The following is a 14,515-nucleotide window of genomic DNA, read 5'->3' on the forward strand; positions in this document are numbered from 1 at the left end:
AACAGCAGAGTGCTCACTTTGCTCAGATGGAAGCGAGTAGAGTTAGGACTGAAGCAGCTAGACCGGTGGTCTCTTAGGATGGGAGATATTTGGCAGAGTTCAGAAGATGTCTGACTCCTCAGTTCAAGGGGGATTCAGATCCTAATGTTGTTGATCATTGATTATGCGAGATGGAGAAGATCTTTAGTGTTTTAGGATCTTCTGAGGAGAGGAAGTTGGCCTATTCAGTGTACATGTTGGCGGGCGAGGCTGAGTACTAGTGGAGAGGCACCAGGCAGATGTTAGAGAGTAGAGGTGTAGTGGTTGATTGTGATTGCTTCAGGAGAGTCTTTTTGGAAAAGTATTTCCAGATAGCATTAGTTCCTCAACCCTTCTAATTCAATTTTAATAGTTTGAATATCAAATTAATCAATAGAACACTTTCAATCTTGTTACACAACATCAATATAACATTAATTTACATTATATCAATCAATTCTACCAAAATCCTCCAATTAATAATTCAACCTTATCCCCTAAATATTCAAACACGTAACACCATATAATCTAACATCATTAGCCACAAAATTCATCATCATTTAAACACATAAAATAATAAATTCTAAGGAGGCTTAAGGATTGCCTCACTACTCATACCTTTCATATGTGCTCGCAAGGTGATACAATCTCACTTTCACCTCACCTCAAATGGGATATCTAAGGCACCTGCTACTCCACATACTCCTCGGGGTTTTCCTCTACAAGCACACTTTAGATTTCAAAAACTGACGCATTACAACCCAACCTTTCCTCTATCTATTACTAATAAAACGCTAGATTTTGTTTAAGAGTCCTAACCCAAAGACTTCTCACAAACCACAACTTATCTCTATTTTATTTTATTTATTAAAAACACCCTTTGTTTATGTTCTGGTATGCCTAAAAGCCCTACATCACTTAAGAATTGAGGATAAGGATAGTTTATAAACACCTTTTCTCCTTAACCCACTTATGTGTCTTTTCAAGGACAAAATCGTAATGACTCAAAAAGTGTCAAATTGGAAAATACCTTGAATATGGTGATCCTAATGATACCAACAAACCTATGGTTAAAACATTTACGCTAGAAGGAAAGCCTAGGTCACTCTTGCCCCTTAGCCTCAACTAGGAGGCTTGTTCTGGTATTCTTAAAAGTTTCACATCGCTTAGAAATTGAGGTTAAGGGTAGTTTATAAATATTTCTCCCCTTAACCCACGGAGACATCTTTTTAAGGACAAAACTATGATGGTTCAATGAGTGTCAAAACAGACAATACCTCGAACATGGTGACCGTAACAACACCAACGAATTTATGATCAGAACAATTATATTATAGGCTCAATTAAATAATTAATTAAGCCTATATTATAAATATTATTTAAAAAAATTTATTATATTTTTATTTTTAAAATCAATATATAATAGTGGAAGTCTTAAAATTTTAGTATCATGTTTCATTCTTAGTAGAACTTAGCTTTGTTCACATAAGAGAGAACCAAATAAAAGCATAATTTTAATAGATAAATAATTGGTTATGATGATTAGATGGAGAAGGTTGAGAATGAAAATATTGTATTAATTAGCTATATATTGTCATGTATATTTGTTGTTATGTGTTAGAGTGAGAAAACGTCTCAACTCGTTCTATAAAAACAAGGTCAAAAGTACAAACACATCATTCCATATTTGTTAAGTTAAAAGATGATCTTAGATCCCTCAAACTTTATAGTTTTAATGTTAACAAATCAAATATTTTCATAAGAGAAAATGTCTTCAAAAATATCTTCAAAAATATCTTTGAAAATACTTATCATACGAAGTGTAAGATGTAGATCATCCATAAGATGATGTAAATTAGACGAAGCTTACAACTTCTCTCATATACATTAAATGCTTGTTACTTATTGAGACTAATGATAAAGTGTGTATTGAAAGCTTTATTCCTTAACAAATCAAACTAGAATTCCACATTGGAATTCATAATTCTATTAAAGAGAAGAATTATGTTTTCCATAAGAACTAAGATCCCTAAAATCACAAAAAACCAAATAAAGTCAATGTTACAGTTGTTCTATGTTGACATTGCTTCTACAGGCTCCAATTGGTATGGAAAGTTGATAAGTAATCTCTTTGATCAAATAAGAAGTACCATTTGTGAAATGCATTTAATGCTCGCATTAAATGAGTCAAACAATTACCTACCATCACAAGAAAAAATGATGAAGGCAAATGAAACAAACTTGTGAATTGGACTCAAAGTGTTGTAAGATCATCTTCTCCAAGCTATATTAGAATAAGATTCAAAGCTCAAGAAAGAATATACATAGATATACACAAAAGGAAACATATATAAAGAAAAAAAACTAGCAAATATACAAACACGAAGAAACACACTTTGAAAATCATACTTCTATAAAAGCTTCATTCTCTCTCGTAAAAAACTTACAGTTCTATATTAGTTGTATAACGTGAAGTTAGCGGAAACACACAGAAGGGGGGTTGAATGTGTGTGTGAGAATAAAGGAATTTTTTTAAAACATTTTTGCAAAAAGACTCTTTTTCATCTAATATGAATACTATTTTGAATACAAAAAAAACGTGCAAGGTTGGCTCAACAGAGGATTTTGCATCTGAGAGTTTATCGTCTGCTCAAGGAAAATGTATCTTAAAAGGAAAATGTTTCTTAAGATAATAAGTTAAAAAAATATATTTTTCGTCTGAAGATAGTTAAAATATAAGCAATGGACAAAATTTTCAGTATGATATAATAGCTAAACAAAATTGCGTCTGAAAATAGATAAAGAGTGCAAAGAGTTTTATACTGGTTCGCTCGACCTGAGCTACATCCAGTCTCCTTCAACTAAAGGATTCCACTAATCACAACGGATTACAAGTATTACCAACCACTTTTGGTTCGTCAACTTCACTCGTCGACGCTAGTATTCTTAAACCACTTTTGATTCCCCAAGTATTATCAACCACTCCTGGTTCGTAAACTTCACTCGTCGACACTAGTATTCTTAAACCACTTCTCGTTCCCTGAGTATTTTCAACCACTCCTGGTTCTCCAAGTATTCTTTAAAGTAGCCTCTTCAGGCTTTACAATAGATGGATGGTTTGAGTGTGTGTATAACTCTCACAGAGAGGATAGGATAGTTTCTACACTCACTAAGGTAGACAACCTTAGTTTTACAAAGATGTGTTTTTGAGTGTGTATATTACTCTCACAGAGAAGATAGGATAGTTTCAACACTCACTAAGATACGCTATCTTAGATCTACACAGATATACAAGATTGTATAGGCAGAGATATAAGTTTGCTTTAACATTCGCTTTTACTCGTTTGAATTTGAAAGTGTTCGTTGGAGCAGAGCTTCCCGTTGGTGCAGATAGTAGTTCGTTCATGGCTATATAGTTCTTTCATTTAATGCATTAAATATGTTTGCTTGCCAAATCTGTGTTACGTGAACTCTTTTGCGTAGTTTGTTCACTTTTATGTCTGACTTTAATGATAACCTAGGTATATCTATTCTCTGTTCGTCATTATAGCTACAAAGGCGTTGTCTTTTTCTGAAAAGTAGGTGTACTGTCTCTAACACTCGCAGCTTTGACTTATGGATATACGCTTGTTTATCTTTCTTTTTTCTTCTCATAATTTTGATGACTTCATGTGCTCTTCTATGAGTGTAGATGATATATGATATCTCTCGTTATGAATAATGGATTTCAGACGCTTTTCAATATTTTTTGTCTGCATCTGGTAATGCATTTGAATTTGAGTTGACTTTGACTTTCCTTTCGTCTGGTTTGACTTTTCCTTTCGTCTGGTCAGTTGTGAAGATGGAATACTTTAATTCCGTCTGGAATGTTCCTTCATCTTATGTTATCTATCGTCTGATGCTTTTGTTGACCTTTGACTGGTAGTGCGCCTTGTCTTGCTTTTGTTGTATTTTTGTCTGGCTTTTGTCAGGCATAGTCTTGATGCTTAATCAATTAGTCTGATGTTTTGTACAACCAAACCAGGCTTCGTTTGGTTTGACCATAGTATATGTAATGACACATACTTCATTTTTCAGTTCTGCCTGTTCTTATATTTATCTAAAACACTATCACACATGTTAGAAATAACAATATGTATTATATTTGTCATGTTCAAAACCTTGTTGGGAATTTCTTCGTCTGACTTAACATAACGTCTAAGTGAGATGAACACAACAATTGTGTAACCTTCATGACCATTGTTATAAGGTTGAGCCTAGAGAGGATTGTCTGTAAAAGAATACTTGTTTTGAGCATAGAGAGACTTAACTGTAAAAGAATACTTGCTTGTAAGAATACTTGGGTAGTTACTTGAAGAGACAAGTCAAATAATACTTAAGGTAGAGTTAGTAGTGACTTGTTGAAAGAATATTTGTATCTTTGTTTAAAGATAATGAAACTCAATCTGGTTGGATTGAGATCTGGACACAGTCTCGATGGTTGAGATGAACCAGTATAAAAATACCTAATATTCCATCTAACTACTTTTCACACTTCATCTGATTAGTGTTACTACTTCACAATGAAAAATGTGCAAGTTTTTTATACACACTATTCAACCCCTCCTTCTAGTATTTATCATTTCTCCACAATATTTCTTGTTTACTTTTGTATGCTTGTATTTATTCGATGACTCGGTTGATGATGTTGACAACTACTTTGGAGGCGAATAGGGTGAGTACTAGATAAAGGTTTAAAAAACTCATTTTTAGGGTTTAGTGTCAAGGTTTCATGGGGTATGATTTTCAAAAACACTTTTATAAGATCTTATTATTGGAGTATATCTTTACTCCTTAAAATTGTATCAGATATGCTATTTATAGGGTTATTATTCCAGCCTGTTATGTTATGTATTTTTCTGTTTTAGCTTAATTACATGTTCAACAGGTCAATGTTTCAATAGCTTTCCTTGAAGCTATTGAAACATATAAATAGGACAATTGTATTCTGATTAACTACCGAATATACAATTTACTTCTTTCTAATTAATTCTGCTCTCCCTCTATTTTCTTTCTCTCTGTTTTCCAAGACTGACATAATTCTAATATGGTATCAAAGAGCTGAAGATCCCCACCTCCCTCTCAAAGATCCCTATCTCCTTCTCACTTTCTGCCTGACTATACTATCTGTCTCTACTCATGGCTGAAGAACAACCATTGTCTTCCGCAACATCACCGCCCCACTTTCATGCTGCACAGGACAAACCCTCCTCATCCCCTTCCCTCACCTTCTCGCACACTATTTCTGAAAAGTTAGACACCAAGAACTACCTTCTTTGGTGTCAACAAGTTGAACCAGTTATCAAAGGCCACCGTCTCCACCACTTCTTGGTCAATCCCCAAATCCCTCCAAAATTTCTTTCAATTTCTGACAGAGATGTCAATCGTATCTCTGAAGCATATCTTGCGTGGGAACAGCAAGATCAGTTACTTCTCTCTTGGTTACAGTCATCCATGTCCAAAGACATGCTCACACGAGTCATAGGATGCAAATCTTCCTTCCAAATCTGGGACAAGATTCATGCGTACTTTCATGCGCACACCAACGCCAAAGCCCGTCAATTGCGTGGTGACCTTCGCAGCACAACTCTTGACAACCGTTCCATCTCCGATTATCTCCTTTGCATCCAAACCCTGGTTGATGCCCTCACAGCTATTGGCAACCCTGTTTCTCCCAAAGAACATCTTGATATTGTCCTTGAAGGGCTTCTGGAGGAATATGAATCCACTGTTTCTCTCATCAACAACCGTTTTGATGAATTGACCATAGAAGAAGTTGAAACCCTTCTTCTTGCCCATGAATCACGCCTTGAGAAATTCAAGAAAAAGAATCCCTCACTGTCAATATTCTTGAAACCTCCTCGAGCTCTAATTCCTCCCCCTTGCCACCGCAAGCCGACCTCACCCATCAAGACTCTCAATTTCCCTCCTCTCGTGGTGGCAGACCTGGTGCGCGGTATGGTTGTGGTGGATGATCCAACAATCGCTACGGACATGGGCGTGGCAGGTTTGCTGGCGCTCAATGCCAAGTCTGCCATCGATACGGCCACATTGCATCTTCTTGCTATTACAGGTTTGATAGCAATTTGTCCCAACCCTACCCTTTGACAATTCCTTTTCCGCTGCCGACCCTACTACCAACCCAGCCCTTGGGTACAATCCCTCTCCCTTTCACTCACAACCTGCTACGCGCCCCACTAGGTCTTCCAATGGTATTTTAGGTCCCCGACCACTCAACCCCACCTCATCTCAGGCATACCTTGTCTCCACTGGCGACCATCAAGCTCAGGCTTCGCCCATGGCAATGACTGCTTTTTCTCCTGGTTCCAATCTGTGGTACCCAGACTCTGGGGCATCTAATCATGTCACCAACATGTCCCACAACATCCAACAATTCACTCCCTTTGAAGGACCCGATCAGATCATCATTCGCAATGGCCAGGGCCTTCCCATAAATTCTTCAGGTGTAGTTGTGTTCCCTTCTCCTTTAAAACCTCACATCTCCCTTACTCTCAATAATCTTATTTATGTTCCAAATATCACCAAAAATCTCATCAGTGTGAGCCAATTCTGCAAAGATAATTCTGTTTTCTTTGAATTTCACTCAACCTGCTGTTTGGTTAAATCACAGGACACTAAAGACACTCTCCTCATGGGAGTTGTTGGCCCTGATGGCTTGTACCAGTTTCCATCACTGCTTCGGCCAAGACAACAATCAGTCATCACACCCTCTACTAACACAACTTCTTGTAATTCTGTTCCCTATGCCACTTGGCATTCTAGACTGGGACATCCTCACAATGATGTAATGAAATCTGTGTTCAGACTTTGTAATTTTCCTATCATGAATAAAACTGTTTCTGATTTTTGTACTCCTTGTTGTCTTGGCAAATCTCACAAATTACCTTCAACTTTATCTAAAACAGTATACCATACACCGTTTGAATTAATATACAGTGACTTATGGGGCCCTGCACCTATCACATCTGATAATGGTTACCAATACTATGTTACCTTTGTTGATGCGCACACTCGGTTTACTTGGATCTTTCTTCTTAAAAGCAAAGCTCACACGCTTGATGTCTTTAAGCAATTTCATGCTATGATTCAAAATCAATTTCAGTTACCTATTAAAGCCATTCAAACTGATTGGGGAGGAGAATTTCGTTCATTCACCTCCTACCTGGCTCAAAATGGCATTCAACACCGACTCATTTGTCCACACACCCATCATCAAAATGGCGTTGTGGAACGCAAACACCGTCATATTGTTGAATTAGGTCTCACAATGCTGGCCCAAGCTCACCTCCCTATGCAGTTTTGGGACCATGCATTCCTAACCAGCGTCTATCTCATTAACAGACTACCCTCATCATCCATTCAGCATGATGTTCCATTCAGAAAATTATTTCATCAATTACCCGACTATAATTTTCTTCGAATTTTTGGATGTTCTGGTTTTCCTCACCTTTGACCCTACAACAAGAACAAACTTCAACTTCGTTCCCAAGAGTATGTGTTCTTGGGTTACTCGACCTCTCATAAAGGTTACAAATGTCTTGTCCCAATTGGCAGAATTTTTATCTCCAAAGATGTCATTTTCTGTGAAACTCGTTTTCCTTATCCTAGTTTATTCCCTGCCTCTGCCACCAACCCACCTACTTCTTCAATTCATGTTCCCCTTGTAATAACCAGTCCACAGCCTCCTATGCCCACTGACTCTCCTCCCCTCATCTCTCCAAACACATCACCTACAACTTCCAACTCTACTCTCCCATCCAGCCCTGCCACCACTTCATCTGTTTCGGCCTCTACCCTTCTCCCAACTTCATCAACCTCGTTATCCACTCATGACACAGCTCCAATTACTAATATTCACCCCATGACTACCAGGGCCAAAGCTGGCATTGTAAAACCCCGCCTTCAACCCACTCTTTTACTCACCCACACTGAACCCAAAAGTACCAAACAAGCCTTGGCCAATGATACATGGCTTGCTGCCATGAAGCAGGAATATAATGCCCTACTAAACAATGGTACTTGGACCCTTGTGTCTCTTCCTCCAAACAAAACAGCCATTGGTTGTAAGTGGGTTTTTCGTATTAAAGAAAATTTGGATGGTACTGTCAATAAATATAAGGCACGCCTGGTTGCAAAAGGCTTTCATCAGCAATTTGGGTCCGATTATAATGAAACCTTTTCCCCAGTTGTTAAACCTGTCACCATCCATCTCATTCTCACCTTGGCCCTAACCCATCACTGGTCAATTCAGCAATTGGATGTCAACAACACATTCCTGAATGGAAATCTTGAGGAAGAGGTCTATATGTCTCAACCTCCAGGCTTTGAATCCTCGGATAAAGCTCTGGTCTGCAAACTCCATAAGGAAATTTATGGTCTTAAACAAGCACCCCGTGCTTGGTTTGATAAACTTAAAGCTACATTGTTTCAACTCAATTTTCAGATCAGCAAGTGTAATCCTTCCCTATTTGTCTACTCCCATGGCAATCATGTAATCTACATCCTTGTCTATGTAGATGACATTATTATCACTGGAAATAACTCCTCCATACTTCGGAGCATTATTGCTCAACTCAACTCTACCTTCTCCCTCAAGGATCTTGGTCGCCTAGATTTTTTTCTTGGCATTGAGGTCAAATCTAACCCTGATGGCTCACTCACCTTAACCCAAAGCAAATATATTCGTGACCTCCTCAATCGCACCAACATGGAGAACTCCAATCCTATTTCTTCACCCATGGTTAGTGGGTGTAAACTCTCCAAAACAGGTTCGAAGAAATTCCTTGATGTGACCTTATACAGATCTGTCGTTGGTGCTTTACAATATGCCACTATCACTCGTCCTGAAATCAGCTTCTCTGTCAATAAAGTTTGTCAATTCATGTCTAACCCCCTTGAACAACACTGGTCCGCTGTCAAACGCATCCTTAGATACTTAAAAGGCACTATGTTCCCGGGGTTACATCTGCAACCAGCTCCATCTAACTCTCCTTTGTCTATTTGTGCATACTATGATGCTGATTGGGCCTCTGATCCTGATGACCGAAGATCTACCTCTGGTGCCTCTATATTTGTTGGGCCCAATCTCATTTCTTGGTGGTCTAAAAAGCAAACGGTTGTTGCTCGCTCAAGCGCTGAAGCTGAATATAGAAGTCTTGCTCTTGCCACTGCTGAAGTCTTGTGGATTCAAACCTTACTCTCTGAATTACATGTCTCTCATCACACTCCTGTTGTTTATTGTGATAATATGAGCACAGTTGCCCTAGCCCATAATCATGTTCTTCATGCTCGGACCAAGCATATGGAGATGGATCTCTTCTTTGTTCGTGAAAAAGTTTCTGTTAATTCCCTTCATGTGGTTCATGTCCCAGCCATTGATCAATATGCTGACATTCTTACTAAAACTTTATCTCCCTCTCGGTTTTGTGAACTTCGAACCAAGCTCAAGTTGGTTGACTCTTCGCCTCATCCCACTTGATCTTGCGGGGGGATAGTGGAGTATATCTTTACTCCTTAAAATTGTATCAGATATGCTATTGTATAGGGTTATTATTCCAGCCTGTTATGTTATGTATTTTTCTGTTTTAGCTTAATTACCTGTTCAACAGGTCAATGTTTCAATAGCTTTCCTTGAAGCTATTGAAACATATAAATAGGACAATTGTATTCTGATTAACTACCGAATATACAATTTACTTCTTTCTGATTAATTCTGCTCTCCCTCTATTTTCTTTCTCTCTGTTTTCCAAGACTAACATAATTCTAATACTTATGAACGGAAAAACTCATTTTCGCTAGACCAGACATTAGCCAAGAACCTCGAAGGTTACCTTTGGAGCATGTTTTAATTATTCTAATTGAATAACCTTGGTTTGGATGAAGGAACAACACCTTAATCACCAAGTACCACAGCGATAGTGCCTCTATACATACTCAATCCATGCGAGTAATACATGTATCAACCTAATAGGTCATCACATTGGTCCAACATAAAAGGTGACAGAAAACATAAAGACAACTAATCATAGAATCTCATCTAATAGTTCTTGGGGATCATGCAACAATGTATATATAAAGGGTGTAGGGAAATCCTTAAAAAAAATCCCTTGTCATATGACATAAAACAAAAATCCCCTTATGGGAGCATCTTTGAATATATACAAATATGTACAAACTTAAAAGAACTGAAAACATAAAATCATATTGTCAATCAAACACTATATATAGGTTGTATCATAACAACTCCAACAAAACCACCATCAACATGGCCTCCAAAACTCCAAGCTTACCATTCCAACCTAATCCTAACATGCTCTCATACCTTGTATGGTCATTGTAGTCCAACACATGGAAATATAAGGGTAAGCTTGTGTAAAAGAAATCAACATATAAGGAAAGCTTAAAAGCAATCAAGCAATCTTAAAACATTTCAAAACAAACAACTTTTTGAGCATCTTGCAACAATATTCAACACACTGCAACTTTCAACAATTTAAAACATCATCTTTCAACTTAAAAGATCAACTCAACCTTAACAACTTAAATAAAACTTATCAACTTATATGTCATCACACATTTTTAACTTTGGAGGACTCTTACAACTTGGTGAACAATCTAAGTTGCTTGATTCTACCGAACCTACAACTAAAGGCATAATAGTCCCAGTAACAACTTAAATGGTTTCTCAGATGTCGGCATTTAAACTAGGAGGGTCTAATACAACCATTAGGTATAATACAATTTGGGTGTGAGTATTGCAACATCGGTATACATCAACCAAACCTTAAATGGAATTAGCTTGCCACCTATCCTTTCAATACCACACACATTTCTAGCACTTGGTTAGGGATTTTTGGCCCTCAACTTCATGTTTTACTCTTTGAATCTTATACAAGTATGGGTTGACCTAATCCCAAACAATTTTCTACTAAAAAACCTAGAGGAGAAACTTAAAAAGATACCAAAATAAAAAAGAAATAAAAAAAAACAACAATAAAAGGGTATTTATTTCAAGTTATCTGCCTCTAATCCCAAAAATATGAAGATATGAATGTTTATTCCCACGTTTCTAGAAGGTCATTCAATAACATTCCCAAGTATCTTTTATTCTTGGGAAAGTGATATTCCCATGTGTAGGGAGGTTTTATTCCCATGGTGAAGGGGTGCGTAAGTGATATTCCCATGGGAGTCTTGGAAGTTATTTTTTATAACCCTTATAACTTCCATTTTTATTTAAATTATTTTAAATTTAAAAAAATATTTCTAGGAATATTAAAATGAACCAAACATTTTTTCCTATATTCCTAAGAATAAAATTCTAGGTTACATTATTCCTAGGAATATGATTCCTATGAATACAATATCATCCATGAAACAAACACCCCCCAACAACAACTTCCTAATTAGGGGAAACATACTCACTAAAAGGTTTCAATACCATGCTTGTAGAGCACCATAACTTAGAACCACACAATGAGATCTTTTAATTTCTAAAACAAATTCCTCTCTTCTAGTTTTGGTTTAACTTTCAACTGAGGAAAAACATACATGATGCACATTAACCATAAGTTAGCAACTTCTTCAACTTCTAATTATTATAAAACTTAAAATCAACTTACAACTTACAACATTTTAACATTTCATTATAACAAGATACTACTTCAAACGTGAATCATCTCAACTTATCATTATTCATCATTGTAAAACTTATGTAAACAACTTGCATAAATAAAGAATTGTCATACAACAACATATATCATTTAACTTAGGGTTCTTCAAAACATAGATTTCACTAAGCAAGTCATCGCTCGTTGGATGACCACGATTTTCAAAATGGTTTTTTGCTCAATGAGACAAGTCTCCTTAGGTGACCAAGTATCTAGGGAGGGAGTATCTTTCAACGAGCTTATCTTTCCAAACGAGCCCCTAATATAGGATCTTAGTAAAGATTAGACATTTCTCAACCCCAACACTATAGCATGAGCCAAAACTCACGTCATCTAGAATCAAACTCTCACTCAACAACATTCCACCGCTCAATGAGTAAATACATTCCACCGCTCAAGCCATGTATATTCAAGTAAGGTCAACCTATTTCAACCCCTAGCAGCAAAGTCTTAAAGTCAAGAACTTTTGATGCCATGTACTACAATAGTGACAACATCAACCCAATGGTAATGATTCTTGCATTTTGCAATGTCATTCTATTTAGGAGTATGAGGACATGAAGTTTCATACTTAAGTCTTGTTGAAAATAATTATGAAACTACTGATTTACATATTCACCACCATTATTAGAACGGAGGATATAAATCTTTGTTGATTATTAAGTTTGAACCATTTTATAGAATGCTTGAAATGTATGAAACATCTTTTTTTTTTTTCATTTCAATAGGTAAATCCAAGTCATTCAAGTACAATCATCATCGAGTATATAGAATAGCCTAAAAGTAATGGAATGGAATCACCCCATCAAATAGTGTAGGGACCATCCATTAATAGTGATCCCCTAAACCACCTCAATTAGAGGATTTTTTTCAGGGTGTTGTTGAAGTGTTACAATTGGTCATGGTAGCCTCTCATTTCCGTTAGAGGTTTCCCCACCATAACACTCCTGAAACACAAGTAGATGACCTATAATACTCCACTTGTATAGACTCACACTATCCCATAAAAAAAAACATGAATGCATGGACTCAATACACACATCACAACCATACAATATGTATAAATCATCTCCTCAAGTGTCGGTCCACATTATTGGACTTATTCATCTCATCTCATCAAAGTACTCATCGTAAGATGTATCATCAAATCTTAATAATTCATCCTCGTCATATCCATCACAACACACGTCTTACATCTCAACCATTCAACACATCAATTTAATAATGTTCCAAAATAAATCCACATGCAACATCATCATATTATCTTATCAAACTTCATCATAGAATCCATCATAATCATATAATGGTATTTCAATATAACTCTTCATGCATCATCATAGACATTAGTACAACAAATTTTATAATCTTACATATCATTATCAATAATATATACACAATTTCCACAACATTATTCAACAATTATTTCTCTTAATTTTTAGTCTTAGTATCTCCTATTAGCTCCTCCATTATCCTTTAAAATGTACAAAATATTTATTTAATGAAAAGGCATGGCACCCTGCAAGGTCTGACTTGCACCCCACGTGAAGAGGTCAAAGACCTCTCTACCAAACCCATGCCTAATGTGGGATCACTCGTACCTGGCATGGCGAGGTCTAGGATCTTTTTGTCTCTGTCTCACCCAATGTGGACTCAACCACGCTTGGCGTCACTTCCTCAAAAAATTGACGTCAAATGCCATCGAGTGCAACACCTCACACCCAACACTAAGAGGTTTGGAACGTCTCTGGCAACCTTGCGCTTGGTATGATCCTCTTCTCACCTAACGCGATTGTAGAATCTGCTTCTTGTAGTCTCGTAATTTGCACAATTCTTTTCCTCAAACTTTCATGCAAACACATCAATTATTTTAATTCATCATTCAATCGGTCAATTAGATTATCCACAGTCAAATAATAATAATAATAATAATAATAATAATAATAATAATAATAATAATAATAATAATAATAATAATAATAATAATAATAATGACATACCATCAAATTAGGTAACTCAATCAATCCAATGTCAATCAACACTCAAATTCGTATAATATAAGAAATTAAAGCATCAATTCATTCATAAGCAATCACACAGATCAAATTCAACAACCTATGAGTTTACTATTACGCTTTATATATGGCCAACAAATTCGACAATCTCACTCTCCTCTATCTAGAGTAACGATCTTGTAGAACAATGTGTTTTCTGTAGTTCTAGTTGCTAATTTAAGCCTTCTTCGATGGTCTCCTCTGGGTTTCCTTCTGCAAGTGCTTTAGGTTTCAGAAAATGTGTGCAATAACTAATTCATTCCAAGTTGGGCCCAGAGTTTAGCCCAAAATCTTTTATTTTATCTCTCCCTTTTTATTTTACTAACAAAATATTTTCTTTGTAATATTCTAATTATTCTAATGTATTTATTATTTATTTATTTTTAAATGAGATGTTAGACAAGGTGGGGACTAAAGCTTGGTTTTAACATCACAAACATTTTTGTATCCAACCCAACCATGATAGGAGTAGGAGATTATGCATTAGCCTTAGAAAAGGAAGGGTTGATCTAAGAAACAAGGTATGGATCGTATACTTTGATACATGACAAACTAACACGGTAAAAATCATTTATTTCTGAATGAATATTTTCACATGAGCTACAAGATGATATATAAAGACAGAAAAATATAATTAGTTCTGGCTATACAAAAAATTAAGGTAATTAGCATAATTAAATAATTATTACTATCTTTTGTTCTTATTATAAGACTCAAATA

General features: G+C 36.2%; 1 long non-coding RNA gene across 1 annotated transcript; it reads right to left on the bottom strand.

Annotated features, from left to right (window-relative positions):
* Positions 1-1,674: 1,674 nt before the first annotated feature.
* On the bottom strand, positions 1,675-14,044 carry LOC145955307 (uncharacterized). The gene is made up of 3 exons (XR_014431934.1): positions 13,857-14,044; positions 13,343-13,586; positions 1,675-2,217 (listed from the first exon to the last, which is right to left on the bottom strand). It is a non-coding gene; the product is annotated as an uncharacterized LOC145955307 (long non-coding RNA).
* Between the last annotated feature and the right edge of the window lie 471 nt (positions 14,045-14,515).

Source organism: Cajanus cajan, chromosome 2 (genome assembly GCF_000230855.2).
Source record: "Cajanus cajan strain Asha chromosome 2, NIPB_CcT2T_4, whole genome shotgun sequence".
NCBI lineage: Eukaryota > Viridiplantae > Streptophyta > Magnoliopsida > Fabales > Fabaceae > Cajanus > Cajanus cajan.